The following is a 27,729-nucleotide window of genomic DNA, read 5'->3' as shown; positions in this document are numbered from 1 at the left end:
TCAGGACAAAACCTGACTGATATTCATTCCTATATGCTAAAGTGACCTGTGCCCAGCTTGCCAAGTTCAGCGTGCAATACAAGCATCGAGAACATCCTTTGTGCACGTATAAATAACTCTAGCAAACTGAAAGCCCTAATTTTAATATATCAAGCAAACTTCATCCCTAAGAATGTATCTGACTTTCACACTGATACACGAAAACCACCGGAAGCTTTCGAGACCACAGAAAGATACATCTGAGGCTTTAAAATTATTTAAACAATTTGTTTTCTTTTCAACATTAACTCATCTTCAGGTGCCTGTGTGGGAGGGCAGACAGACAGTTACTCAACTGAAGAACTTTGTTACCATTTTATGTGGAAGGACCTAATCAGCTGTCTGAAATCCTGAAGATGGGCTTTAGACCAGGCAAAAATCCAAATGCAGGAGGACAGAGTACAGAAACATCGTTTAAGGGAACGGCTCAGATCTAGCTTTTGTGTGGTTTTGCTTCTGCTTAGATTCCCAAGACTCTCACAGATAGATTTGGTCATTACCCTATGAATAAGTAAAAAGCCCAAGGTGCACATTTTTATACCATATATAGTGCTAAGAATGTAAACTATGCTGGGAATGAAAAAGATGAATGAATTTATTTTATTTGTAGTTTTAATTATCGAATGAATTCCATTTACCACCTAGAATGTGAATATGTTTTATTACAATAATAAGCCTCAGACATGAAGCCAAAAAAAGGCCTACCAAGCAAAGGGGAAGGGGCATTAAATTATGCTGGCTCGTGTTGAAAGCACTTGACGTTTCTCCATTTTATTTCCTAGGTGCAACACCATAAATAAACTCAATAAACTGTTGCTTACAGCCCTGGCTAATTTGAAACCCTACCCAGTAGATTTATTTCAAGTATGCTCTGTTCTCCAAAGCTGCTGGGAAACAACAGCTTATCACTGCCAACCTACTTCTGGACCCTACACTGTCCATAGCATCAGCAAGCTGTTCCCAGTGCTCGTTGCACAAAGTTGCTAAAAGTGACTGGAAGTGGATGGTTGCCTGTGCTCATCACTCAAGAGGTAATAGGTGAGCTGAGTGGTTTTGAACTGTTGTATCTCACTTGTTCTGTCAAAAGCAGAGACCACATTAAAATACAAAAATAGATCTAATTCTTTCGATTCATATTGCATCACTCGAGAACCAAAACAAATTCCTTGCTTTGTATTATGACACTGAGCAATATTTTCTTTTATTGCTTTACTCATAGCAACCAAGTTGACTTGTATTGGAGTATTTCAAAGTTACTCAAACATTCTCCTGCAGAAACCATCAGCTTGACTTTACATGCCTTTGGCAAGCACAGAGCAAAAATCTGCTGAGGGCATTTCTCCAGGTGGATAAAATATGCCCACATGTGTTTGGCATCCTCCACACAGATGACTGATGTTAACAGGACTGGAATTTGGACTTTCCAATTTGTAACTAGTCCTTAGCTTAAAACAAGCTGCAGATGAGATAGTCAAGGTCTGCTCTATTAGTTCAGGTACACGGTGGAATCAGTGAAACTCACTGAGTCTGGAGATCCTACACCTTTGCGAAAAGCATGGCAACTACTTCATACAGCTTATACATACTAGTACCTTCACACAGCAAGGAAGGGTTGCAATGCATACCTATCTTCAGGTTCTCCAACACAGAGAACAAAGCTATTGCAGACTCCTGCTGCTAAGATGCTCTGGTTGATGTTCCTGCTCAAAAATCAAACTGCCCCATCCATCCCTCCAACCCATTTGCTGCCCACCATTCTCCACAGGGCCAGGGTCTTACAGAAGCATTTCCCTCTTGCACACATAACAGGTAACAGCTTGGCCTCTCATCCCAGCTGAAGCTGCCAGGCAGAGGGAGATAGTCCAAGAGATTTTGGCATTTCCATGGCTATCCATGAATGACTTCAAAGAAACATGCAGATCCTATCTTCAGGAGATTCGCTGAAACTTTAATGCCTGCATAGGCAAGCTTGTTCCAGTCTTTTATCCTTTCATTTGCTGGAACATCATGCAGCTTCAGAGAGAGAATTCAGGACCACATTTGCCAAAGCTGCCTACCCCGGGTGTACAGGAGGTCTCCCAGCTGCCAGAGCTATATGGATGATGGTGCAACATCTACAGCCTATCTTACAGGACTTGGATTGTTCATTCCAACATATGTAGCAACCACCATTTTGCTTAATAAGTATCCAAATCCTGTTCTGTTTTCAGCTCCCAAATTATTTTTACTAGTTAGTTTACACAACATAATTACATTTCCACAAATACAAAGCCTGTTTCCTGTCATGCCTTTACATTCAAATAAACAGCTTAGTAATACATAAATGCATGTGTCTTACGGATGGCAAGCACCTGGGAGCTTTGGGTGCAACTTTACGTGAAGAAACTTTGCCTGCAAAGCAAAGAATAAGAGCTGCACCTGTCATCAATAGTAAAGATGCTGTACTGAAAAAAGTACATGTGAATTCCTGCGTGCAACTGCTAAGCCCAGGGGAAGCTCCATATGCTGTTAAATTTCTATTTAGTGCTGTCAGAGAGAGGCTCTTTGGGCTCCACACAACCTGCTATGGATGGGAACAGCACAGTTCTTGCCTGTGGTTCCACGTGAATCCAAGCGCTCTTTCACCAGCCAGATCTCCAGCAGCTCCACAGCTGCTGGGACCGCCAGGTGCACAGTGAAGCTAAACACACTGTGCTCTTGAATGTGCTTTTGGATTTTCATAAGCATCTTTGATTGACTGACAACCTGGATTCCCAGATGTTCTACCAGAAAAGCACTGGAGAATGAGGCAGAGAGAAGAGTCACATTTTCCACAAGTTACTACAACGGCTTGAATATACGATCTCAGTGATGGACACCTAAGCTGACCTTGACTTCTGTGTCCTGCTCCTGTCTGACGAAAGAGCAATGATAGGGCAGAGAGAACAAAACCCACGTGGCTGTGGTTTTCTCCTGGCTGAGCTTTACCTTGGTGTACGAGTGCACTGCACGTTGGGTTGCCAACTGCCACCCCAGCACGAAGAGGCAAAACTCCCCTTGCATCTGCGTTTGGAGGGGGAAGGATCTGTTGTGCTGCTTCCCAGCACCTGCTTGGTACGGCCTGTTTGCAGGTGGTTTCTTTTTTTCTCGTGCAAAATGAAACCCCATAAAAGTTACAGGTGGCAAAGAAAAGGACAGTGCAAGTTTCCCTCTCCCAGAGGAAAGCTCGAGCCCTGCCAAGCCGAGCTGCCTTCTGCCTCCTAACAAAATGCTCCCGCTTGGCTCTGCATTAGCAGTCTGGAGCACAGCTTTACCTTCCCGCCTTGGAGAACAGCCTTTGCTTTGCATAAATCTTTAATGGAACGCTCTGCCTCAAGCACTGATGCCTACGCACAAAAGGCAGAGTTGAAGGAAAACATGGTTTTGCCTCCAAAAAAACAGAGCAGTTCTACAGATAGCACATGAAAATTACATTTGCTATGCCTCTCCGGGATCCCCGGGGCTCCATTAAAGTCAGGTACAGCATTAAGGAAAGCAAGGCACTGGGAATAATTTTAAGTACTTTGCAGAGAGGCAGGGAGGAGGGTAGCTTAACTGCGGCACACGTTAAAACACAGCAGGGTCAATCCAGCCTTCTGATGTGTGTGTCTAGTTTCTGCATGGGCAGGAGATTATAGGCTGCGCGTGCGGCTTTGCCAGCCCCGAACGCGCCTCAGCAACGAAGCGGGCTTCCCACAGATCGGGAGGCTGTCGTTAAGGCCTCGAGAACTAAAAACATACATGCAAGTCTATCAATTTTATATTTCCTCTGAGATTCCGGGCGCTTATGGTGAATGCCATCACGTGTTCCTTTCGCAGATGGAGAGGCTGTAAATGCCCATCCCTCTCCTCGCCCCCAGCACAAACTCAGCAGAAATAATAACAGAAACCGAAACTGTACCATTGTGATCCAGGACTAGGAATTATGGTTTTAAGATAAAGTTTTAAGTATTATGAAACTAAAGATAAAATTGCAGTGGCTGGCAACCCAGTGCGATAAGGACAGTTACGGTCCTGCTGCAAAGCAGCGACTGGGAGATGTTGCAAGGCCTGTGGAGCTGAGCACGCAGGCTGGTATGCAAAGAAGCCAAGTATTTAAGGCTTTGTACTATAGCACATGATTGATGTTTTCAAAGCAGTCTACAGGAATTAAGACATGTATCTTCCATTAATCTTAATGGAAAATGTTTGCTTAAATCCCCAAGACTGCTTTGAAAAAGAAATATCTCAACTTCACAGTCTGGGTTGGATGCCTGAACTTTCATTTTAATATTCACATCTGCGTGTCAGCCCCAGGTCAGTAAATCATTTAAACATGTGCTTTAACATCCAACAGCCAATATATGCTCAAAACCAAGTAAACCTAACCATCGCATTGAGCAGAGACGGGCTTGCTCACATCGTTCTGTATTTTACTGAACCAAAACTCGCACAGAGGCTGCCATAAGGAAGTCAATATTTTGACAACAAATACTATCATGTTACCATGATTATTCTTAAAAGCAAGATGAAAGGCAATCTTGGAGACACGCTCTGAGACGTGCTCATTTCTCAGAGGCATCAGATATCTGTGAATCTTGGCTTTGTCACATGTATTCTGGGCTCCCAAATCAGGGATCTGAGAAATAAGTTGAAAAACTGGGCCCAATTTAATATTTTTGATATATCCCTTGAGATCTCCTGAGTAGCAAGAATCTTGGACTAGGTTTTGTGTACCACTCAATAAGCTGAGGATTAAAAATAAAACCAGCAAAAGACACAATCATGAATCTGTGAAATGACAGTAACAGAATAGTACAACCCATCCTCCCCAACTGGATTTAAAATATACTAACTAGAGAGGGCTTAGGCAATTCAATGTACTTTCAGCTCCTTTACCCCTGCAAGCACCTGTCTGCCTTGCTGGCAGCAAAGGACGCCCAGGACAGGATGAGTGGCCAAAGCTGGGCAGAGTAGCTACTCCCTTTAGGGTCAAGTGTTTTGGGAAGAATCACCACCACCATTTGGACCTACTCTCAGGCTTGGGCACTGAGGTACCTGGAAGAGTGGCTATATTTGCATCCAGTCATCCAGTTCTCACCCTAATTAGCGCAAGTGTTTGCCAATGAGTTAATGACTCCATGCACAGAAAATGTTAGCCTTTTTTTTTTCTTTTTAAAGCCAAACAACTACTTGTGGCTGCATTTTAAAACTCAGAACCCAACACCGATATACAAAAGCTCAACAGCTTTTATTTGCAAATGCATCCAAGTTAAAATATAAGTAGGTAAGGCAGCAGTTTTCTGTTAAATGTAAACTCATGTGACCACGAGCAGTGGGAAGGAGAGATCCTGCTCTCCCCAGCCACTGCCTGTTGCTTCGCTTGCAATAGATACAGCAAGTGGGAGACAAATGGGATGAATCTGCTAGGTCTGCCGATCTAGCAGGAAATTAACACATCAAAAGGGAAAAAACAAAGCAAAATCCCCAAAACACCCAGGGATTCCTCTGCCCCTTATCAAAATTCAGTGTTCCCCACAGAATCAGCCTGCTGGCTTGGCTCACCCAGCCACCCAGTCCACCAATCTGAGGCAAGGGAGTGCAAGGAGACGCACAACTGGGGAAAGAGGACGCCCCTTCTGGCATCACTTCACAGTTTTGTTGAAGCAGGGCAAAACTTCAAACCACACTCTTGGGAGCAAGTAGCATCTAGCACATATGGCAGCAAACACAAACTGGTGCTTTTTGGGGGTAGCCAACAGAAGCAGCAGGTTTGCAGAATAACGCATAACCAGTGCATGTAGAAACATGCACGTAAATCACAGCACGTGGCTGGCAATCTGCGCCGTACTTTCCCCCGGCTGTGCCAAGAGGCACGCTCAAATGCAAATTGCACATTTGGCCTGTCAATCCACACAGCTGCAAGGCTGGCCGAAGCCCTGCCAAACACAGGGAAGTGCCACTTTAACACCAAATCCAGCCCTCCCAAATATATTCTGCTTTACATACTTTTGTAATGTGGCCTTCCACATTTAAGGAAGAACACGTGATAGAAAGGCAACAGGATTCACCTAACCAGGGTGCCTTTATGGAAGAGGTGTTAAACAGATAGGGCTCGTTTGCACTACAGGTAATGTGTGGGCAGTCAACAGACTCAAGCTAGCAGAAATCCACCACAGCTGCCAGTTGTTGGACAAGCACACAACCTTCCACCATCTTCCTCGGGGCAGGCACTGCAGTCTGAGCTGCATCCGTGTTGCCCCAGGGACAGATGTCCAGCTACTGCCAGAAAACCTGAAACAATCTTTTACTCTTTGCGTTGACGTTTCCAGCAGAGAGGAAGCAGTATTTTCAGCAGCTCTTTACTCGTAGGCTCTGTGGCACCCAGGCTCTTTGGTAGACTTTCTTGAAATATGACAGCAAAGGCCTTCTCTTCCTATTCATGCCTTCCCAAATATACACTGACTCCTACATTCATGGCAAAATAAGGACTTTTGCAAACAGGTACCAGGAGTCACAGTGCACACACAGATCCCTTGGTCTAACTCTGAATATAAAATGGGGTTTCCCTGAATTCATTTCTGTGTGAATGACAATGCTTTTCAGAAAAAGAAACTTGCTTTGATCCATCTGAGTAATTCCAATGATGGCAAATCAGCTGCAGCATCACTGACACATTGCTCCGCAACTCACCGATTATGCACAGTGGGGATAAGTATATGGCTCAAATATGCTGGTTCAGGCACCACTGAAGACAAATCAGAGCATGAAGCAATAGCCAAAGTGGGGCATCCACCTGTAGAGGAACCACATGAGCACCTTGGCTCAAGGAGAATGGCAAGAGATGCCCTCATGGCTTCACAGCACTGAACCCCAGATCTGCTGCCCCAAGTCTTGTTTGTTCTTCCCTGTGGCTGTATCTTGCTCCCAAATGGATGGGCCACTTCATGCTGCGGTCCCAAACACGCATTTGGTATGCATGACGGTGCTCCTGATGGCAGCGCCTACACGAAGCAATGCGAAACGTGCTGACAAAGGCAAGGGAAGTGACCTGGAAATGACAGAGTGCAGCAAAGCAAGGAGCAAAGATGAGGTGGCAGAGTAGAAACATTTGCATGGTTATATCAATAAAGCCTGCTGAGGAAAGGCGACGGGTTTTATCTGATACAGCTGGTGCAGTGCAGGCGTGTCTCTAGTTTGGGCAAGAGCTCTGTAGACTGGCAGCCAGAAGATTAATATTGCGCCGCCCAGAAGTCGCAGGGGCTACACAGAGCAGGAAAAAAAAAAAAAAAAAAAAAAAAAAAAAAGCTACTTTAGTTTTCTATCACGTAGAAAATTGCATCAAACAGCAGAGACGAAGCATCCTGAGCACAGGAGCAGCTTCCTGGCAGCAAGCACAGATCTGCCACACCGTTCTTCACAGCTTAAACTGTAATTCTTAAAGCTGAGGTCCCCTTTCATATCAAGGAGAAGCAGGAACAGAAAAAGAAAAATCACTTGCAATATCCAAAATGGATTAGTTGTGAAAATCAAAGATAAAAAAAGAAAAAGAAAGAAAAAGAATTTCTCATAATAGATAATGTTTTAAACACTACAAGACAGAGGAAGAATTCCCTTAAATAGGTGCCAGTTAATTAATGAGATTTTGTAAGAGAGTGCATTTCCTGCGCAACAAGCTGCAGACTTCCACTTGGAAAGTACACTGTGTTAGACTGGAGAAAGGCCTATTATTCTGGAATAAAAGATTGTCCACTGGAGTGTTCATACTAAAATAAGTATTCCAGGACTATCTTCATCCAGGAATACAAGCAGTATGTTTTCCAAGTAGAGACTAAGCAACCCTTAAATATACAGACATCTCTTAAAAGCAAAAGATTAAGCTTCTAGTAGCCAAAGAAAACACCATAGCTGGGCCTGTTGGTTTATACAAAAGCTCAGGAGACAGCAGGATGAGCTGCCTCTTGTGAATATAAGACCCTTGGGTATGTGTATGCTCTATAGCATAGTCACCAACTGGCACTGTACCCGGCACTACACCAGACAGACATCACGTCTCTCAGCCTGTCTCAGTACAGGCTTAAATATTTTTATTTAAACAGAAAGCTATGATCTGAGTGGGTCTGTGCAGAGTTAGCTTAAGCATTTGGGCATCAGACATTGCAGAGTACAAACTGGATGGAGCGAGCATCCACAGCACCGTGGGCTGACCTGGATGGAGCGAGCATCCACAGCACCGTGGGCTGACCTGGACTGTTATCAGCATGGCGCAAGGTAACGGTGGAGATCACGCATGGGACACATGCTCCCACTTTACACTGGAGGACGAGACAGACATGGCAGCTTCCCCCAGCTGGGGACAGTTTCCCAGAGCCCAACACCCTAAACTCTGTGAGATGTCAACCCAGAGCGAGTGATGCTCCCTCAGGCTCCTAAGCCTGTTACTCACAGGAGTGGACATTGTCTTGCCAACAAGCAAACAGGTATCCATTCCCTGGGCCAACAGTTAATAATCCTTAGTAGATTCCTGACACAGAAATACTACCTGAGTTATCCTCTGGAATAATAAGCATCATCATTGCCTCCTAAGGACTGTATCTCTGAGCCCTCCTTGCAAACAGGCCAAAGACAACTCCCTGGGATGCCAAACTCTTGACTTGCATGATGGCAAATTATTCACAGCAGAAGTGCCATGTTATCACTGCAAATTCCATGCCATTAGAAATATTTCTGAGTCATGACTTTCCTTATACCTGCAGCGTCTTAGACCACATTGGTGTCTCCAACCTGCAAGGGTGTTCCTATGTGGAAGACTGTCCCCAGCTTACTGGAATATAGAGCAAAACTCAGAAGAGCTCTCAACATCCTCAGAAAGAACTGTTAACACTTATTTCTTACAGTACTTTCACTAATTTTTCCCATTCCCCCAAATACGTTTTCTTTTCTGACCAGAAGGTCCAATTATGCAAACACTCCATCTTCAGTGTAATCAATATATTGATACAGAAGTGAAGGCCTCCCAGTACATCTCTTTTACAGTTTAAGACCCTGACTTTTACCTACAGCAATTTGAATTAAATCCATTCTAAATCTTAACTGTCCTTCTGTACCAGCGATTTCCAATTCAGATGTTTTGCACTGTTATACAAATGCATGCACGTACATAAATGCACATGTCCTGTTAATAGAGTAAGACATACAAAAGTCCTTTGAGATTCTTTCTAAAGCCTTTTACCATTTTCCTATCAATTAACCATACTGAAACAGCAGTGTTGTCCAATGCCTTTACAACAGGTTTCTCACTACATAGTGATCAGAAACACAGGCCTACGTTACAGAACCATGTGTTAATCTTTTCATGTGTAGATACTAAGTCCTGGCTTGCTTATTTTTTCTTTTTGGTGTTAAAGTATCCATGGAAGGGAGAAAAAAAAAAAAAAAAAAAACTTAGTACAATTTTTTCACAACGCCATTTATGCATGCTTATTTTTAGTAGTTCAGAGCAGGCCTGCTGAGCCCCAGTATCAGAATCTTCACTGTATCCTCAGCAATTTGTTTGGCATGGCCAGTACTAGATGTCAACACAGATTTTGCACGTGTTAACAGGATGACCAGGGCTGTACGGCAACGGGACACAAGAAAGGCATTTTACAGCAGAAGCGGTTGCAACTCATCATACCCCAATCGCCCCAACACGTCACCCTAAGACGACAGCAGTGCCAGAGCACTGCCTTTCACGTCCGTGCCTGGTTTCACGCAGCCAGCTGCCCTGTGGTGGGGCCGCGGGCAGCTTGCAGAGCGCTGGGCAGCAAACGAACCTGGCATAGACACAACAGGGCTGAAAGTCCACAAGAGCCTTCTCCTCCGCTCAGCTCACATCATAACAGCTGGGAAAAACAACAGGAAGACTTCAGCCCCTGAATATTCCCCAAAAACTTGATCTACAGTCAGCCCTCCAAGAAGCTACTTGCGTTTCTATAATGTCCTCTTAGTCCTCCTCTGTAGGCTGCAAGTAGAAGATAAGAGTAGACCCTTCCACAAGCCCCACAGCCCAGGTACACTTTCTGGAAAAAAAAAAATCTCTAATTTCTCAATCTCAGTGTTTTTTAAATGAAAGTCAGCTGCGGTGTTCTGTTTGGGAAGGCATTTCCTAATGGGCCTTTGTCCATTGAGATAAACACATATTTCTGGGTTCTGGTCAAAAACTCAGAATTTTCTTGATCAAAGAAACTCAAAGTTCTGTGTTGTGTAAAGTACTACAGAAAAGAAAATACTTTTCCTAGCTGAAGAGGGAAAAATAAGAGAATCTTTCCCACACAAACATGATAGAATAGACACTTAAGTCACATACCAAGCATTTTACTGTGGTTTGGGAGAGAAAATAAATATAAAATTGGAGTTAACATTTCTCATTGAATGAGATTAGAGATATTTGTTTTACGCCCTACTTGAAACATCATAGCAATTTTCACCAGCATTAATAAAAATAAATCAGAAGCTGATCCTCTGTGCATTAAAATTACCATTTCAGGCAACAGTCACAATGTTTGAGACATTTGTGCCCTTTGGAATTCATGCCACAGACAGAGTTGAATTTAAGGATTACAGTGTGCATGAATTTATTACATCAATTCTTTGCAAAGGAGGAGATCGACATACACAAAATGCAACGTGGGCAGCTAGAGAAAAGCTTCCAACACTGAGTTAAAACTCTCAGCTTTCAAGGGGAAAATAATCAGAACTAAACACAAGATGTCGAAAGAAATAATCATATGGCATAACACCAACTGTTGAGTGACCAGCAGAGCCCTGTTCACAGGATACTCATCATGCAGACATGAATGAATGAATTAGAAAGCAGTCCTCACATCTACAACCCAGCCTGGCACAAAGCTGTTCATTTGCAGAGCATGACACAACTTGTTGTTAGACAGGAGAAGTTCAATATTCACTAACAAGGAAGCCCCCGACTTTGTGTTACTGTCTGCAGTAACAATCATCAGCACATGGGTTTTATCAATCCCATCTCCGACAGTTTTGCGAATGCTGTATCTACAGACACCACGAAATACACCAATACTCCTAGCCCCAAGAGGGGGCATCTTCAGGTCCAGAACCTAGAACTGAGAAAACATAATCGCTTTGAATAATTAAAATAAAAACCGCTGGAAAGATAAACAATCGTTGAATTTGCATACAGCAGCTCCTCCCGATAACAGCTCACTCCGAGGAAGAGCTGCGCAAAAGGGAAGCATTGCACTGGGCAAGCCTGTCACAGCACAAGATTTACTCTAAATCCTCCGGGTAATTCTGCGGCAGGCTTGCAAGCACGTGCTTTTCTTCTGCAACTCAGGACGGCAATATGTTCAACTACACTAAAGCAAAATTGCCAGACACACAGTTTAGGGAGATAACACAGTGAAGGCTCAGGGACCAGATACAATCATAAAACATTGCAGGAAGAAGCTGCTTCTTCCTTGTTCTTAACTGTCGCATTTCCCCATTCTTGCACTGGGTGAGGAAAGAGGAGCGCAGTTGTTCTGGAGGAAAGGGAGGCTGCGGTAACCTCTTCAGCTGCCTAAGGCACAGTCTCATGATCCAAATCTAAACTCAGCTTTCTCACCACCATCCTTGCTCTTCTCTTTCTAAAAAAGACGTTGGTCTGCTCGCCAGTGCAAACTGCTTCATTCCTGTGTGTGAGACACCAGATGTGATCCACTCCACTCTGCTGAACACTGTTAGGTGAAAATTTAAGTCTTTTAAACGTCAACAAAGACTGTTCCTGGATTCTTCTGTGTCTACATTTCTGGTACTGAGCTCAGTAGTAAGCCATGGCTGCATGCAGACAGCCTCAGTACTACAAAGCAGTCATATCAGTGCTCTTGAAAAACCTGCTTTCAAGTTTCTGAAAGTGACACAGAAAAGATATTTGTGGCCATCTCCTTGGTCGTTGTAAGCGCTCAGTCCTGGTAGAGGCACAGCAGACGCTGGAAGAAGAATTCAGTAACCTGCAAAGCCCCACAGTGGCATGGGCTGAAGCCTTCTGCCCTAGCGCTCAGTGCTTGGTCATACGTGCTTTTCTCTTTCTATCACATCCCTGAATACGCTCTCTTTAGAGAATACCTGTTTTATATAGTCTTGTCACCATTCTCATATAACTCACACAAACGTCTCACATTTTTCAAGCAGCATCATAAAACGCAGGGCTACACATACCACAAACGCTGACATATTTCACTAATGCAATCCAGTAGCACTATATGGAGAATATTTATACCACTAATTTTTCTTGGAAAAGGTAAACCACCCTTTTGTTGAAACGGTGACTTACGTGAACAGCATCTAAAGTCAGCTAAAGTCAGGTCCAGGAAGCAGTAAGATTTTAGAAGTCTGATCTAATTAATCTTCCCAATTGCCATTTTATTAATTTGGGGGGGGGGGGGGAAAGCTGTCATGGTTTTAAGAACTGCCAAAAAATTAAATGGAATGCAGCAATAATTCCTAGTTTATCAACAGAGGAAGGCTAACACACATGTACAAACTCAAGTAGAAAAAAAAAATCAGAATCTTGTAATATTAGCACATATCATCTCACGAGCTGATAAGCCAAGAGACCAGCACCTGCTCTCCATGCAGTGCCCATGATGGGGATCACTTCAGTGGCCCCAGTCCAAGCATATAACAAGACACGAAAATCTTACATCTTTGCACTTGTGCTTTGCTCTCAGACAGCGACAGCATCCTTTGAAGGAAAAGCCAGGGTGAATACTTAGTCATATTACAAAGTATTCTTTTTCATATACGTTCATTTTCTGGTATTCTACCTTTTTCTTTATAATATTTCAGGCAAAAGTCTGTTTGCACATCTAAAAACATTTTATCTCACTTCTTGCAAAAAGATCTCTTTGCTGCTAATACCGAACCAAAGTCTTTTTTTACTGTGCTAGAGACCATCTTTTCAATGTTTTAAGCGCTCATAGAATCAAAAACCCTACTCAGTCTTGTGTAAACAAAAATCAATGCCGTTCCACAGCTGGAAGATAAACAAATACAAACTTGCAATGCTGGTATTCCAATTCCCATGGCTGGTAGAGTCTGGTCCACTCTCCGCCATATATCACTGAAGGGCTTCCAATGTCATTGCTTACATACCGGTCTGAACTGGGGCTAAATTGATGTAAGCATCTATACAAGCACTCTTAAAATGTTACACTGGCAGCCTCTCCACTATTCTGGCAGCATCGGTAAGAGGCAGTAGACATGCCAGAGGAACATCTCCTGACTCTTAACACATACATGCCCCCCTCTCTGACCTGTGTCACAGTGACCCATGCTGTTTCCGTAGTGGGTTTCCTCGCACATGAATTTCATGAGCGCTGATACGTTTCAGGCTCTGGTGTCCCATCCAGCTTCTTTTGGTATTGCAAAATGCAAATTTCAGGTACAATTCTACCAACTGTGGCCTTTTTGGTCTTTTTCTACCAGTCTGGGAAGAACCCCAGTGGAAGCATATGGCCAGCACTTTGGGAAGACGACCTGCCACTGCTGTGGAAGTAAAGTAGGAACAGAACACGGCCACAAGGGTCTGAACAGGTTTGATGCAGGTACTGTGTGGGCACCATACAGAGCACAACACACAAAGTATGCTCCTGGGGGGAATTCTGGGAGGGGTCTGGAGACTGTCAGCATTTGAGTCGAGCTGGTGTCCCCAGCTCAGAGAAGCTGGAGCACCAGCATAAACAAAAACAAAATCACGAGTCTGCTCCCAGCAGGATCAACTGGTCTGGAATTTAAAGCATCAACAAACTCACTTGAGATGCTTCTGTTTTATAGCTGAGCTTCAGACCGCAATAAAGCAAAAGATTTTTATGGCACAACACAGTCTCAAGAATTAGTGGCCTTCCTGTGTTCGCCCGCCTTTCTTTGGGGCAATCCTCATCTCAGGACAACTGGAAAAAGCCACTCAAAGGAAACAGAGGTATGAACTCTGCACATAGAACCAGGACGGCAGATCCTTACAGAGAAGTAACACTGGAACAAGACTGAAGACATCAGTACATTAGACAATGAAAATGTCAAACCTCTGCCTGTTTATTTTTCTGCATCCCAGAGTCTTCTGTGTATCAAGGTAGCAGTCAATTGTGGGGTTTTTAAGCTGGCCTACTAGTAAAAAAATAAATAAATAAACAAGCAAGCAAGCATCTCAGCCTCATTGACTCTTTTTGCAAAGACAATACGGGAAACCAAGTTGTGTCTTGGACCCATAACGTTCACCTTGCAGGCCCAGAAAGGAAATAAGCAATCTTTAATTTCCTAATACACTTAGGCAAGGGTTCCAGCACATCCCAGAGCAGCTCTGCTGACCGGGGCTTTGGCCCTGAGCTCTGGAAGGGGATTCTTTCCCCGCTGAATCAGCCAGGCAGGTGCAGTATCAGTTTGCACAGCTCTGGCATCTGGAAATCAGGAGCTATCTGGAGTAACGTGGACGAAAAAGGCTTAGTCCCCCTTATCAGCACAGGAGCACCTTGTGGACATCAGCCAGAGCCATCTGAAAGGCCTGAGTGACACTGTCCCAAACACCTTTTCCTTGGGAGGCAACGTAAGAACAAGATCTGCTAGTTTGAAACTGTCAAGTCTTGCTGTTTTGTCTACAATTTTCATTTTGGTTCCTCTCTTCATCCCTCTGAAAAACCTTTGGCTTGTTCTTGCCTTGAGTCCAGATGCACTTCTCCAAATGACATCAGTGAAAGCTCCCAAGGCTACCCAGACACTGTGCAAACCACACCTTGAAAAGAGCAAACACTGGGTATCCAACTGTTCTTTTTACTCGGATGCTGGGAAATCATTTCTATGCATGTGCTTGCTGGTTTTCCCAAGCCTTTACAATAGCTATGGAGGAAGCTCTAAATTCAAGGAGGATTTCTGCAGTGATCGTGACAAAACATACTGGAAGGAGGTCTCCTTTTCCTTTTAGAAGGAAACTGCCTCTGCTTCCCCCTCTGCTCTGTGGGACACGTTGCTCCAAGGTGCTGATGGGACAGGACTGTCACTCTCCCTTCTGCGGTTTGCCTTTAGGGATCTAAGGCAAGAGATAGTGCCAGATTTGTGCAGTATTTGTTTGCCCTCCCAAGGAAATGTAGAGGAAGAACAGTCCAAGAATCAAGGGACCAGGCTGGATTTTAGGGTACCAGCAGCCAATTCTGTGCTCTGCTTCATCAGAGTGGCCTCTAGACAAGTCCCATAATCTCACTGTCCCTCTGTTTCCTGTCTGTCAAAAGTGGATAACAGCATATCTCTAACATGGAAGGATGCCTTGATAAATGCATTAATTATTACCAGACACTTCTCCCAACAAAAGAGAAAATAGAAGGCATCTATTCGCCTGAAAAATTTCTAGCTATAAAGCTACCACTAGAAAATTGTGCAAGCCAAGAACCTGGAACCTGATTTAATTAAATCAATGAGAATTATATCATTAATTTATAAGAAAGCTCAAACCTAACAGGAAATTGTTTATATTGACCAGCATGCAAAATCCTTTCATAAGCTCACTGGCTGCTGAGAGCAAATGCATTTTTATTACTCCTAGCACCGCAGAAGCCTGACATCAAGCTGCCCAGCAGTACTTCCACTATTGGACAGCCCACACAACCCAGCTGTACCTACGTTGCTCCATTTGTCATCTCTATGTACCATTTGTTCCTCAAAACCCAGATCAGTTTACACAAAGCAGTTGTCATGCATCTTCTCAGTCCTGGCCATTTCAAGCACTTCACATACTCCTCTCTACACACGCTCATTGAAATCACTTGCCATAAGACTTTTTTTTAAAGGGATCTCATCAAAACGTCATAATTAAAGGTATTCTCAAGACAGAACCTCAGATCCCTTGTGCTATTTACTGAAATACCCATACACACAGCCTTACACAGTAGGCTTTTCTTTTCACAGCATATCACTGAGATATTTGGACATAGTTTAAAAAAAGAGAAGAATCATGCTAGCAGGAGAGGCAACAGAGAAACAACAAACTTCACGCTCATAAAAGCATACAAAAGTTAAAGCCTATTATCACTAATAGCAACTATTAGAAAGTGGTTTGAAGTAGTTTGGAAGTGCAGCTCCAGTGGTTGTCTGAACACAGCTTTAATACACAAACACTCAACATGCTGCTTATATTCCACGGGGAGAAGTTTCACATACTCGAGCACAAAATGCCACATTCTGCTCTCAGTGAAAAACACAAATTTTGAGCAACTTGAATGGACATGAATGAGTCACTGGATTTCTCTCATTTTAACAGGTTTCAGAAAGGAATACTCAAGCTTTCTCAGTCTCTGAGATACTCAAACCTCCACCAGATCTGCTGTTGCATAGGTAGCATTTGTTGATTTATTGACTGCAAAATGCTTTGAATCAAGTCTTAGTTTTTGCCAATATCTCTGCTGAAATTGGCCTTTAATGGTCCACTGCAATTTCCATTAACAAGAAAGGAAAGACTCCTATTTTCTTTAATGGGAGTCAAATAAGGTTGTAGCTGTTACCGTCTGATCAGGAAAAATATAACATCCAGATCAATTAATCAATAAGCATCAGTAAGCAACTTAAGTAAGTAAGCATCTTCTCTATTATGAAAATTCCAAATCTAGGGCTACAACAGTGAATTTCACACTGCTGCTTTGAAATCAGAAAAGGTAATGAAAGTAGAAACCCACTTCTCATTCATTTGGGCATAATTCAGAAGTAACCCTGGTGATGTCAGGGCAGCTCCAGAGACATAAAGCAACAGGAGAACCCAACCCACACTTATATCAGATATTTCATGCTTCTTTCCATTTCACAGTAATAGACCAACTTAACCTGCATATTGAATGGGCACATTCTCCTAACCACTGCACCAATTTGTGTTTTATGCTGGGTTTGTCATCAGTGCTGATGGCCCTTTAATCATAATACTACTGTCATTTGTGGTTCCACTAGGAAGTTACTTGCTTTAATACACAAAATGGACAGCTGTTATGAACCCTGCTATTCCCTAGAAGAGAGGGGCACATGAATAAAGCCATGACACTTCTTTGTAACAAACCTTGTTTACATAGACCTCTGTCAGACATTTTCCTAACCATCTCTACTCTTGAATGTGTGCTAGTCTACATGAAACCATGGCATGTCTTCTGAGCCCCACAGCACACCAATTCACAATGAGTGTTCTTCCTGAAATGACCTAGTAACAACTAATAACTGTGTCAAAAAGAACAAAAGCATTTGTTGTGCAGAAGGATATCTACGGAATGGAAGAAAAACAAACACTTAAGTTCTTTTCATTAGTGGGATCACTAATGGCTGCATAATTCTCATGTGCTCAATTTATTTTTGAAAAACGCTTAGCATCTGTTAAAAAAAATTATCCTAGAAAACAAAAACAAATCCAGAAATAGCAATTTCAAAATGCACACTGTGGCATGGCAGCTTATGAATGAAATGCTTTGCAGGTGTTCGGTGCATTTCTAATTTATCAAGCAGTGATAAGAAATAAGATGCCCGCACATGACAAGCTGTCATCCTCCTAGTTGTGTACACTACTTAATTGGTATCTTCTAACAGATCTTAGCCAGCCTCATGACCAACTTCTCATCCAAGAGACAAACAGCAGGATCCAACGGGATCTCTCTAGCATCTAATGAATTGCACTGGCTCTTAGCCATAACTAAGTTTGTATTCTGGGTGTTTTAAAGCAAGAACATCGACATAGAGAACAGCTGAAATGCTGTTTACCACATGCATACACTGAGAACAAAAGAACAAATCCTGACATACACAATGAGGATATAAGGCTTATGTTGGTAATCCCAAAAGGAAAAGTCTTTCCTCCAGGCCTTGGTGCAGCAGCCCAGAGGCTGCTGACCTTGTCCTCCAGTGCTATGCAGAGATGGGTGGTATGATTTGCCCAGCTGCCCTCCCTCTCCATGGGGAGGCAGAAGGGTGCTGAGGACACCGCTCCTTGAGACAAGCTTCATGGCCCACTGCCTACTTCTCACCTTTCTCATATTGTGTACACAAGGCATGAGTGGTTCAGCTAGGTTTAAGGCCTCCTACATGTACTAAAGGAGAAAGATGTATCACATTGTACCTCGCTGTACTCTGAATCCTGCTTTCAGCCTGCATCCCAAACTTACATAAAAACCATTGTGAATCTCACAAAGGAGAATGCCCACATCTGAGAGAATATGGAGGACCAAAAAGCCAAGTACTCTATGGGACAGTAAGAAAAAAATCCTTTGCTCAAATAGCTAACAGCCCGTGGCCTTAACCTGCAAATGCTTAGGCTCAGATATTGTGCCTACTCACTTCTGAAGGACTGCTTATATGCCCCAAATTATTCAGGTATTTAAAATATCTAGACGATCACAGGTTTAATATACTTGTCAATTTGTTCTAACAATGCCTTTTAAAGAGGGGAAAGTGAAGAGCATCCAAGCCCTGAGCTTTCAAACCTTGCTTGCTTCCTGACTTGGTTGCAGTTTGATGCGACTGAGACAGTGACAGATTTTAAAAGCGAGACACACCTGACTTTTGTTTTGGCGTGGTTTTGTTTGTTTTAATTTCAGCACAGAACTATCCGATTCTGTCAGATCAGGTCTCTGTGATCACCTGCCATGACAAAAAAGAATGAGTCAATGATTCAAGAAGCTCAGTTAACATCCTATCTTTTACTTTGTTTTGTTGTTATCTGCTAACTGCTATTCTTTTTTTTTTAATCCCTGATCTTTGAAAATGAAAAGAACCCACAGGTTTCAATAGCCCAAATTAACAGCAAAAAAGGTGTTGTGTAAAAGCTCCTCAAGCATCTCAAAGAATTAGAACTGGGGGACTTGCAGCAACTCCAGTGTTTTGGGTAGCAGAAAGGGAAACAAGAACAAGCCACTACCTTAGTTAAAAAAAAAAAAAAAAAAAAAAAAAAAGCACAAACTATTAGCGAATAGCCCACACAAAGGCATTGGAGGCTTCACCCCCCTCCACCCCCCAAACACCAGGGACTCTGCATTCTAAAGACACAAAAGCCTGAACCACAAATGCAGCAACTGTAGGGTCAGCCACTTCGAAGCGTAATACCAAAACAGGTCAATATACACTCAGCTTTAAGCAAACCCCATGATCAGGGAGAAATCTCTAGGTGCAGTTTTGAACATGTAACTGAATCCTATGAAGTTTAGTGACTTCTTTACATATCATCCAGGAGTGGACTTGACTGAAGTGTGCACAGAAGTGCTTCACTGATTCAGGTCTCATGCAATGACTGGGCCGTAGGACAATTTATACAACACTTCCATATACTCTTGGTCTTTCAAATTGAATTTTTCTAATGGATCCACTGTTTGCAGTTGAATCGGTAATCCTGGTAAATTAGTTCATACTGTGTCATCCTAACAATCAAATCATAGGTGACCCATGTAACTTTAACCTCAGACTTCCTTCAACGCATGTGGATAAGGAAGCTCTGCAGAGCTTCACATCCACAAATAAGAGGACAGGTTTGAATGAAGGGATTGAAAAGACACCAGATCTCAACAGTTGTCTTTACTCTATACAAACTCACCAAGCACATGTAGCATCTTAGTTATATTTCCCTTTCTGTAAAAGTCTGCTGAGAGCAATCCAAGGACTGCCACTGAGACAAGGGAGCCTTGAAGCTTTCAGGGAGTATTTTCTCCAGGGCCAGCAAGGAACACAGGGGAGCAACTAACACAACAGAACAAGGGGTTGTGCAAAGATGCTCTTTGCCTGATCTCCTGCCCATCAGAAAAACTTCTGTATCCCTCCATACCCTCATTCCTACACTCTCTGTGAGGCAGGAGCTCAGGAGGAAGCATCAGGTCTTTTTGCCTGCAATGTGAAACATTATAGCTTCTTGCACTCGTGGCTTTCTCTTACATCTGCTTTGATCTGCAGAAGATAAATTCTCTGGAATGCAAGCCACAAGCCACAGTGACCAGATTGTGCACGCTATATGATGTTTATACACATGCACTGAAACAGAATATAGGTTCTAAATCACTGTAATCAGGAAATGAGCCATGAAATATGTAAATGATGGCACATTATTAATCTGTTTTATAGCTTAAACTAGCATCATTGGAATTTCACAGCCAGAGACTTAAATAGGTCAAAAATGCAGTAATCACACTTAATGATCACACTCCAATACACATTGCATCAGAGCTAGGAGCAAGGGAACATGATCAGCATGGATATGAACAACTGGCACATCCAAAAAAGCATTTAGTGAATCTCAAGTAACATTTATACTGAGAGAAAAACACATAGCCCAGGCTTTTTTGCTTTTGGTCCTGCTCTATGAAGAGAAACTGTGAGATTCCATACAAGTATGTAGATCAAATGCTATATTTATGTACCTACCTTCCTTTTTGATGGCACTGCAGATTAGCAAAGCTCCAGATTTGACCTTTTACAACTAGTTAGCATTTTGTGGTGAACAGAAAACCCTTCCCAATAAGGAACATTTTATTACCAGACTTGTCCATGCACATTTCATCTGAGGTACACAGCATTAAAACACATTCCTTGATATCTGCATTTTGAATTCTTTTAAAGGAAAGACCAAGAATCCACAGACCAATCACAATAATCATCTAGGCTCCAAACCATGGAAACACTTCAAAGTTTTTCTAAATTTAGATACCAGCTTATTTCCCTTTAGGCCAATTGGACTTTACATACAATAAGCAAAGACATAGAGAAATGGTACAAAGAATCAGAATTTCAGAGAAACAGACAGTATCTGCTAATTAATCCTGTCAAGCTGCTCAGGCATAATGAAAAAGGTCAAGAAAAGAAATCAGCTATATTCTCTGTATCAAACAGGGAAACAAAGTCAATGTTTGCCTACTGTGAAAGCACAAAGTCAGCAGGGGAGACCCTTCGGAAGTTATATAAGAAAGCTACAGAGAAAAATTTTTTCCCCCTCCAGTCAAAATTGGCTTTTGCTCCTAAAAAACAAAGCAAGGCAAAAGATGAAAGAGCTTCTTTTTTGAAGCCAGAGAGGAAGAATACAAAGAATATTAATGACTAACAAGTCTGTCCATAGATGCCATGAGCTTATCTGTAGTAGGGACAAAAAGGAGGAACAGCAGTTCTATTAACTAATTGAGCTTCTGATCTAACAGGCAATGATGAAGGCTGATGGGTCATTTGTGGAAGGGAACGTGAGCTTAGAAGAACACAGATTCCCTATGAAGGATAAAAGGAAAGAGGGAAAAGGCTGTTACATACACGCAAAAGCTGAGGATGATTGCCATTTATTCACAAAGCAGGTAGTGAAAGTAAATTCAGAATTAGACCTCATCTCCCTCTTTCACATGCTTGTGTATGCAGGTGCGCGAGATGTCTATCCTGCAGGAAACACCAGAATTTCAAAGTAATTTTTGCTTTTATAATGGAAGTTAGATGTAACTGAATTTTTGTTGAATGAAACATTATAAGCCCCCATCCCCCCCAAATATTTCAAATTATCACTTTCCATATATGGTACTTCCTAGGCATAGGAATGACCAGACACAGGATTTTGATGAATCAGCATTTCCCAAAGGAAAAGTTCAAAGCACCTAGAGGCTTGCTTTCGTCACCACTCTTGACTCTAACACAGAGAAGCCCGTCTGGGCCCTGTGGCTTCCCAGCATCTACCGAGGGCCCCCAAGTGCCTTACTGATGAAGGGCGGGCAGGTGGCCGCCAGCCTCTCCATCTGCGCCCCTGCGGACGTGCAGCGTGCTGAGGGGCAAGGTCAGCGCAAAGCATGTTCTCTCGCTTTTGAAGTCTACCCATTGCCTTTGGGGAAATTCTTGGAACTTCAGGAAAGGAAGCAAAACAAAAGCAGGCAGTGGGGGGAAAAACAAAAACAAAATGAAGTCAGAGCCAAAAGTGACACGAAGCAAACTCTGGATTTGGAAATAACCGATTTGTTTGCCAACTCTTAGGACATACACACCTACTATGTCTGTTTTTATATGCGCAGACTCAGCTTCTCTGCATTGTAAAGGTACTTTGAGCATTTTTAAACCAGAGCGATCAAAAAATCATTGCAATTACAACAGAGAAGATGAAAAATATCCCCCTTTCTCTAATCTTTAACTGTTCAGGTAACAGGAGCCTTGTGACAGCAGCCCTTCCTTGCTCACAGTATGCAGCAAGACTAAGAGCCTGGATGTATACAAAATTTTCTTGGTTACCCTTCCTCTTCACCAGCTGTTGCTCGCTCCTGCGGACGGACCATACTTTGGACTGGAGCCTGACACAGAAGATGATACAGAAGTCTCAGAGTTAACTCTAGAGGCTGGCAGACAGAAATCTCAGGAGCATCCTGATAATATGAAGGATGGCAATGTTTAACCAAGTGCTGCCAGAGAGCTGTGCTGCTGTCCCTGCCTCACAGAGTTGGGAATTAAAAGATGCAAGTTGAATGCCCAACTTTGTCCATCACCCGCAGCGGTCTCAGGCAGATCAAACTCTCTCAACATCTTCTGGAAAATGGGGATAACAACATGTCTCAGCAGTATCGTGAAGGTTCGTTAATGCTTGTAAGAACTTTGAAGATAAAAAGCATAAAGACAGCAATTAGCAGAGGGATTTCTGGCATAGACATACATAAATCCAAAGCGTTCATATCATATACTCTTTGAGATAAGAATAGTAACAGATCAGTTCCCTGCATTTAGCAGTTATGGGCTCCATCCCACCAACACACCAAGCACTTAGCCTTTGATCCGAAAAATGAGTCCAGGGAGAACACTCACATATTTAATGTTAATCATCTGCTTAAATTCTCTGGATCTATAAAGTGAGTAAAGGAAAAAAGGGTTCCCCAGCTCCAAAACAAACTCAAATTCCCTGAGGTTATTTGTAGGACATAAGTAAACATCCAATCACCAGGGGAAAGGTTTATGCTACACACCTGTGAAGTTCCTGCATCTCTAAAGAAACACGCAAGTGGAAGAGTATCTGGAGTGAGTTTGCTTGGACAAAACATTTCTAACATAGCGTAATGCTATTAACAGACACACAGACACAAAAACCCAAGGTACTGAACCACTATTTGACATGCAGAAAAGGTCCCTCAGGAAGGAAAGTAGAAAAAAAATAAATGAAGTTTACTAAGGAACTCACTGCACAGATTTAAATTTAACGTTATGCATTCCTTTGCTAATATTAAATTCCGTAATTTGCTGCCCACTAGGAAAAAACAGGTCCTCCCCAGTAGACAGGCACTGCCACCTTGACGGGGCAGTGGTGCACCTCACCAACTCCACATGCCTTGCAGCAGGCATTGCCAGCAACCAGGTTTTCTAGCATCAGAGAACAGCTTAAACACTAAGCCAAAGGCTTTACATCCCCCTTAAAGCCCCATTCATTTTAAACACACCACTCTTGTGTCTCATCATGGCTATCTGAAACATCTAACTCATTTTCACATCCTGCTAAACTTCCAGCCTGGCTAATGCCTTGAGGCTGCAAGTTTCCTACAGTTGCTGGCGAGGGTGTCCAGAAGTCTCTCCTCTTCCATCAACTTCACCTTAGTCTGTTCCTTACAGGTGCATCCAGCCTACAGTCACTGCAGCAAGGAGATAATGTCGCTTTTGTACAGCTGAACTCAATATGGCAAGAGCAAATACCTGGGGCATCAGGGTGCACAAAACTGAGATACGCTACTGCAGAGCAAGAAGTGCTTCAAGCTATGTCCATGATTGCAGCACAGACGTATCCCTGACCAGATCAGTATCTGTAGCATAAACAAATAATTGGCTTCCAGAGATAATTTTCAGAACCCCGTTAAACATGCTTGTTTACGGTGCAAAAAGCCTCAGGCAATTAAAAGGACTACTATCCAGAGCGCAATTGCTAAGACAGATCTGTACACATTACCCAGCTTACTCACAGCAACATCACGGTTAGCCAGCGATGTGAAAAGGACAAATCGCTCCCTTATCAGTCTAGATCAGCCAAGATGCTAAATAAGGCTGCTAATTATTTCTAAGATCTTAAAATTATATCCATATCCTTTTAACATTATTGTCCCCAAATTTGATTAAATACCACTTTAAATCATTTCAACTAAACATTGTTAGGTAAAGTTGGTTTCATGGTACAATAGAAATGTTTTCTCCTCAACTAATAGCTTTCTTGTGAAATGTGGTATATTGTAACATTATATACCACTTCTAATAAACCAAAAGGGATTGTACCAGTCATATCTTATAAAGGGTTACACAGGCAATTACCTGCATCGGCTGACTGAATTAGAACCATGGAAAACGCTATGTTTGACACTAGGCAGAAGCATATTCCTATCTTCACCTGCCATAAACCAAATATCACAAGGAGTGGAATTACATTGCTGGGTAAGGCTGCAAGAAGTTTGAGGAAACTTCTTAACACACTAGTAGAAATGCTGGCTTTATTTCTCCACCTTCTTTGCAAGAAGCATTTCTGTTCCGAGGCTTGTAAGTACTACAGAACAAAAAGTACGCTACTGCTTCAACCCATTTGCATCGGTTGGCCAATCCCCATTACTGGGGAAGCCCACTGGAGAGCGCTAAACGAGGTGTCCTAGAAGACACAACTGTGACTTTCTTGCCCATCGTTTTCCCACAGGCAGAAGCACTGTCTCTCTTCGAGGCCAAGCTGAGGTGCACTACCAAAACCAAGCAACCTCAGAGCATCTCTGACAACCAGCTAGGACCTCTTGGACATCCCCAGTTGTCTTCACCTGGTTCTCTGCCTCCACTAGTGCCCTCCCAGCGGGACGGCTTTCTCAGACCTTCACTGCCAGACACTTCCCCCCTGCTAAGCTACCCCTTCGCTTGTTCTTTGCTCTGCCTTTTCTTTCTTGCAATCTATAAAGTGTCAGTAGGTAACAAATGACTGCACTCCCCATCCTCACCCCTTCTCCCAGTCCTTCCCTGCACTACACCAGGTGGCCCACTCCTTCTCCTATCCCAGTCAAAACAAGAAAACGCTGGCAAGTCTTGGAAAGCTGCATACCTGCAAGGTGCATCTGCCAGTGCTGAAGCAGGAGAGAGATCCAAGCAGCACACGAGCCCAGTCGTTGCCCGCTTTGGAGAGCCCAGGTATCGCACAATGGGACCTGCATCTGGGGATGGTTTGCTAGGATGGTTTTGTGCTATACCAGCCTAAGAGTAACCATTCAATCCCACTCAAATTTCTTTCTGATCTGCAGATCTAAGTCCAGAATAACTCCAGTGAAGTCAATCACCAGTGTGCAGCCACTCCAGATTCTGGCTCCAAATAAGGATCCTATGAAGCTACTAAAATGAAGACAATTTTTTGATCTGTGAAGTATCTTCCCAGTAAATTTCTTCTATGACACATACGCGTTGGGGTTTTACGTTTCAGTAAGAACACAAAACGTACCGCCTCTGCCCTGCACAGAGGGCAGGGACAGAACTACGGCCCGACGCCACAGCCAAACGCCACAGCCACCGTATTAAACGAACACCAAGCCCAGAGAACGCAGCTCAGACGCAAACGACGGCTCCTCCGCGTTTCTCTTCCCCCCTCATCTCTCTGCTTCTCACGCCGCGCCACAGCACGGCTGAGGGACCGCTGCCGGCGGGGAGCACCCACACGAGCTGCCGCAGCGCCCCGAGCTCCAGGCGTCGCTCGGTGACGCCCGGCGCTAAGGCCGCCCCAGCGCGGCCCGCGGCCCGGTGACGAGGTTCGCCGGGCACGGCCGCGCTGCGAGCGCGCCTCTCGCGTAACGGGGCGCAGCGGTTCCCGCAGAGCCGCGGGGCGCGCGAGCACCCCGGGCGCCGGCACGGCCTCCGCCGCGGGCCGCTGCACCTGTTACGGCCGCTTCCTTCGGCTCCTGACAGCCCGGCCTGTCCTGGGGCGAGTCCAGCACAGCCAAACCGTTTCAAGAAAAGAAATTGTTACCAAATATTCACAGAGAGATTCCCTAAACGCAAGGTAAACAATCCACAAACTAACATTTCCCCCCCCCCCCCCCCCGAGCTTCTCCTACAACAGCTGAGTCAGTTTAAATTAAATTCAGTTGAAGGAAAATAGCTCCGAGGTTGATACCGGTCAAGTCTCAGCCCGAAAATAAGCGCCTGGAGGGGAGCAGCACCCCCCCCCCACACACACACACACCCCCAGCCCGCGGTTCACAGAGGGATGGGGAGAGGACGGGGGGCCGCTCCGCGCAGCCCCCGGCCGCGCAGCGCCCCTCCGCCGACACGCGTGGGGCGGAACAGAAACTAAAATTAAAATTAATTAAAAAAGAAGAAAGGGAGTAAAGGGGGGGGGGGGGAGGCGCGCAGCATCCGCGGCTGCGGCAGTGCGGCTGCCCGCGGGGACGGGACCCGCCGCGAAGGTCACGGCGGCGCCGGGACTCACCGAGCTACGCGCGGCTGCTGCCCCCGCTGCCGTCCATGGGGGCGGCGGCGGGCCCGGAGCCCGCCGCGGGCGAGAGCCTGGCCGCGGCGCCCCGCCGCATCTGCCCGCCGCCGAGCAGGAGCAGGAGAAGGAGGAGGAGGCAGAGCCGAGCCGAGCCGAGCCGAGCCGAGCCGAGCCGCGCCGCGCCGCCCCGGCGCAGCCCGGCCGCAGAGCGCCGCCTGCCCGCCGCGCCCGGGATGGGAGCCGGCTGCGGCGGGAGGGGCCCCGCGCCCCCCCGCCGGGCAGGTGCGGCCGCCCGGCCCGGCCCGGCCCGGCCCGGCCCACGCAGCAGCGGCGCGGAGCCAGGGCGGGGGACAGTAAAAGCGGCAGCGCGTAATGCGGCCGGGCGTGAACCAGCCCTGCGAGGTTTCTTAATGAAGTACAGATGTTCCCTAATATAATTATATTTTCTCTTCCTGGTAATCGGCTTCGGCAGTCGCGCTGATCGAAGCCCCCCGGCGGGGCTCCCGCGCAGTCCCTCCCGGAGCCTCCGGCAGAAACGGCAGCCGGACCCCGTCCGGGCTGCGGGCTCGCAGCGCATCTGCCACGTGCCCCGGGCCTCTGCTCCTGCCAGCTTTGTACTTGGAGACCTGCTATTTCAATCGAAACTCTGCCTTGGGCCGAGACACGGCTCACAACGGGGCAAAATTAAGGGGCAATGTCTATTTATGTATTTAAAAAAAAAAAAAGTTCTTAGAAAGAAATGAAATGACTGGGCCACCTGTGGAAAGAAGAGGTGTGAGACCTCCTTATACTGCCTAGAAGTTACTGCAAATGCTGCTGGAAAACCACCTTTTTGAACAGGAGCACAGCTACCCTTTAAGGCAGCAACAGAGGATGTCCTGGATGGACACCACAGGACCAGCATTCCTCCTGCGCTTCTACATTGCTCTACTCACCCTCCGAGCAGGCCAGGTGCAGGCCTCCAACTCTCCCCAGCCTGGTTTGCCTTTAGAGAAATTGCCAGTGAGGACGTCCTAATACAAGCCAGCTGCGAGGGCATTTTATGCATGCATGTGAGGAAAATGCATCAAGCCCACAAACTCATCTCGCAGAGACGGAGCAGCCAACATACAGTAAGGACTTCTAGTTGCTACAGGCTTCAGAGCAGATTTCTTGCACCTAATGACTCAAAGCTGAAATGCGGCTGTGCCGTGCTCACCAGCACACGGGTGCTACAAGGACTGTAAATACTTTAGCTAAGCAGGGAGGATTAGGGAATTCTCCTA

The 27,729-nt window shown here is 44.6% G+C and overlaps 1 protein-coding gene across 1 annotated transcript in view; it reads right to left on the bottom strand.

Moving 5' to 3' along the window:
* Positions 1–26,514, bottom strand: part of RASGEF1C (RasGEF domain family member 1C) — a 78,928-nt gene extending 52,414 nt beyond the window's left edge. The window contains exon 1 of the mRNA XM_062587233.1: positions 26,462–26,514. The gene's annotated coding sequence lies outside the window, so the exon portion shown is untranslated. The remainder of the gene's footprint in view (positions 1–26,461) is intronic.
* Between the last annotated feature and the right edge of the window lie 1,215 nt (positions 26,515–27,729).

The sequence above is a fragment of the Rhea pennata genome, chromosome 14 (genome assembly GCF_028389875.1).
Source record: "Rhea pennata isolate bPtePen1 chromosome 14, bPtePen1.pri, whole genome shotgun sequence".
Classification (NCBI taxonomy): Eukaryota; Metazoa; Chordata; class Aves; order Rheiformes; family Rheidae; genus Rhea; species Rhea pennata.
This window is presented reverse-complemented; position numbering and strand designations above follow the sequence as displayed.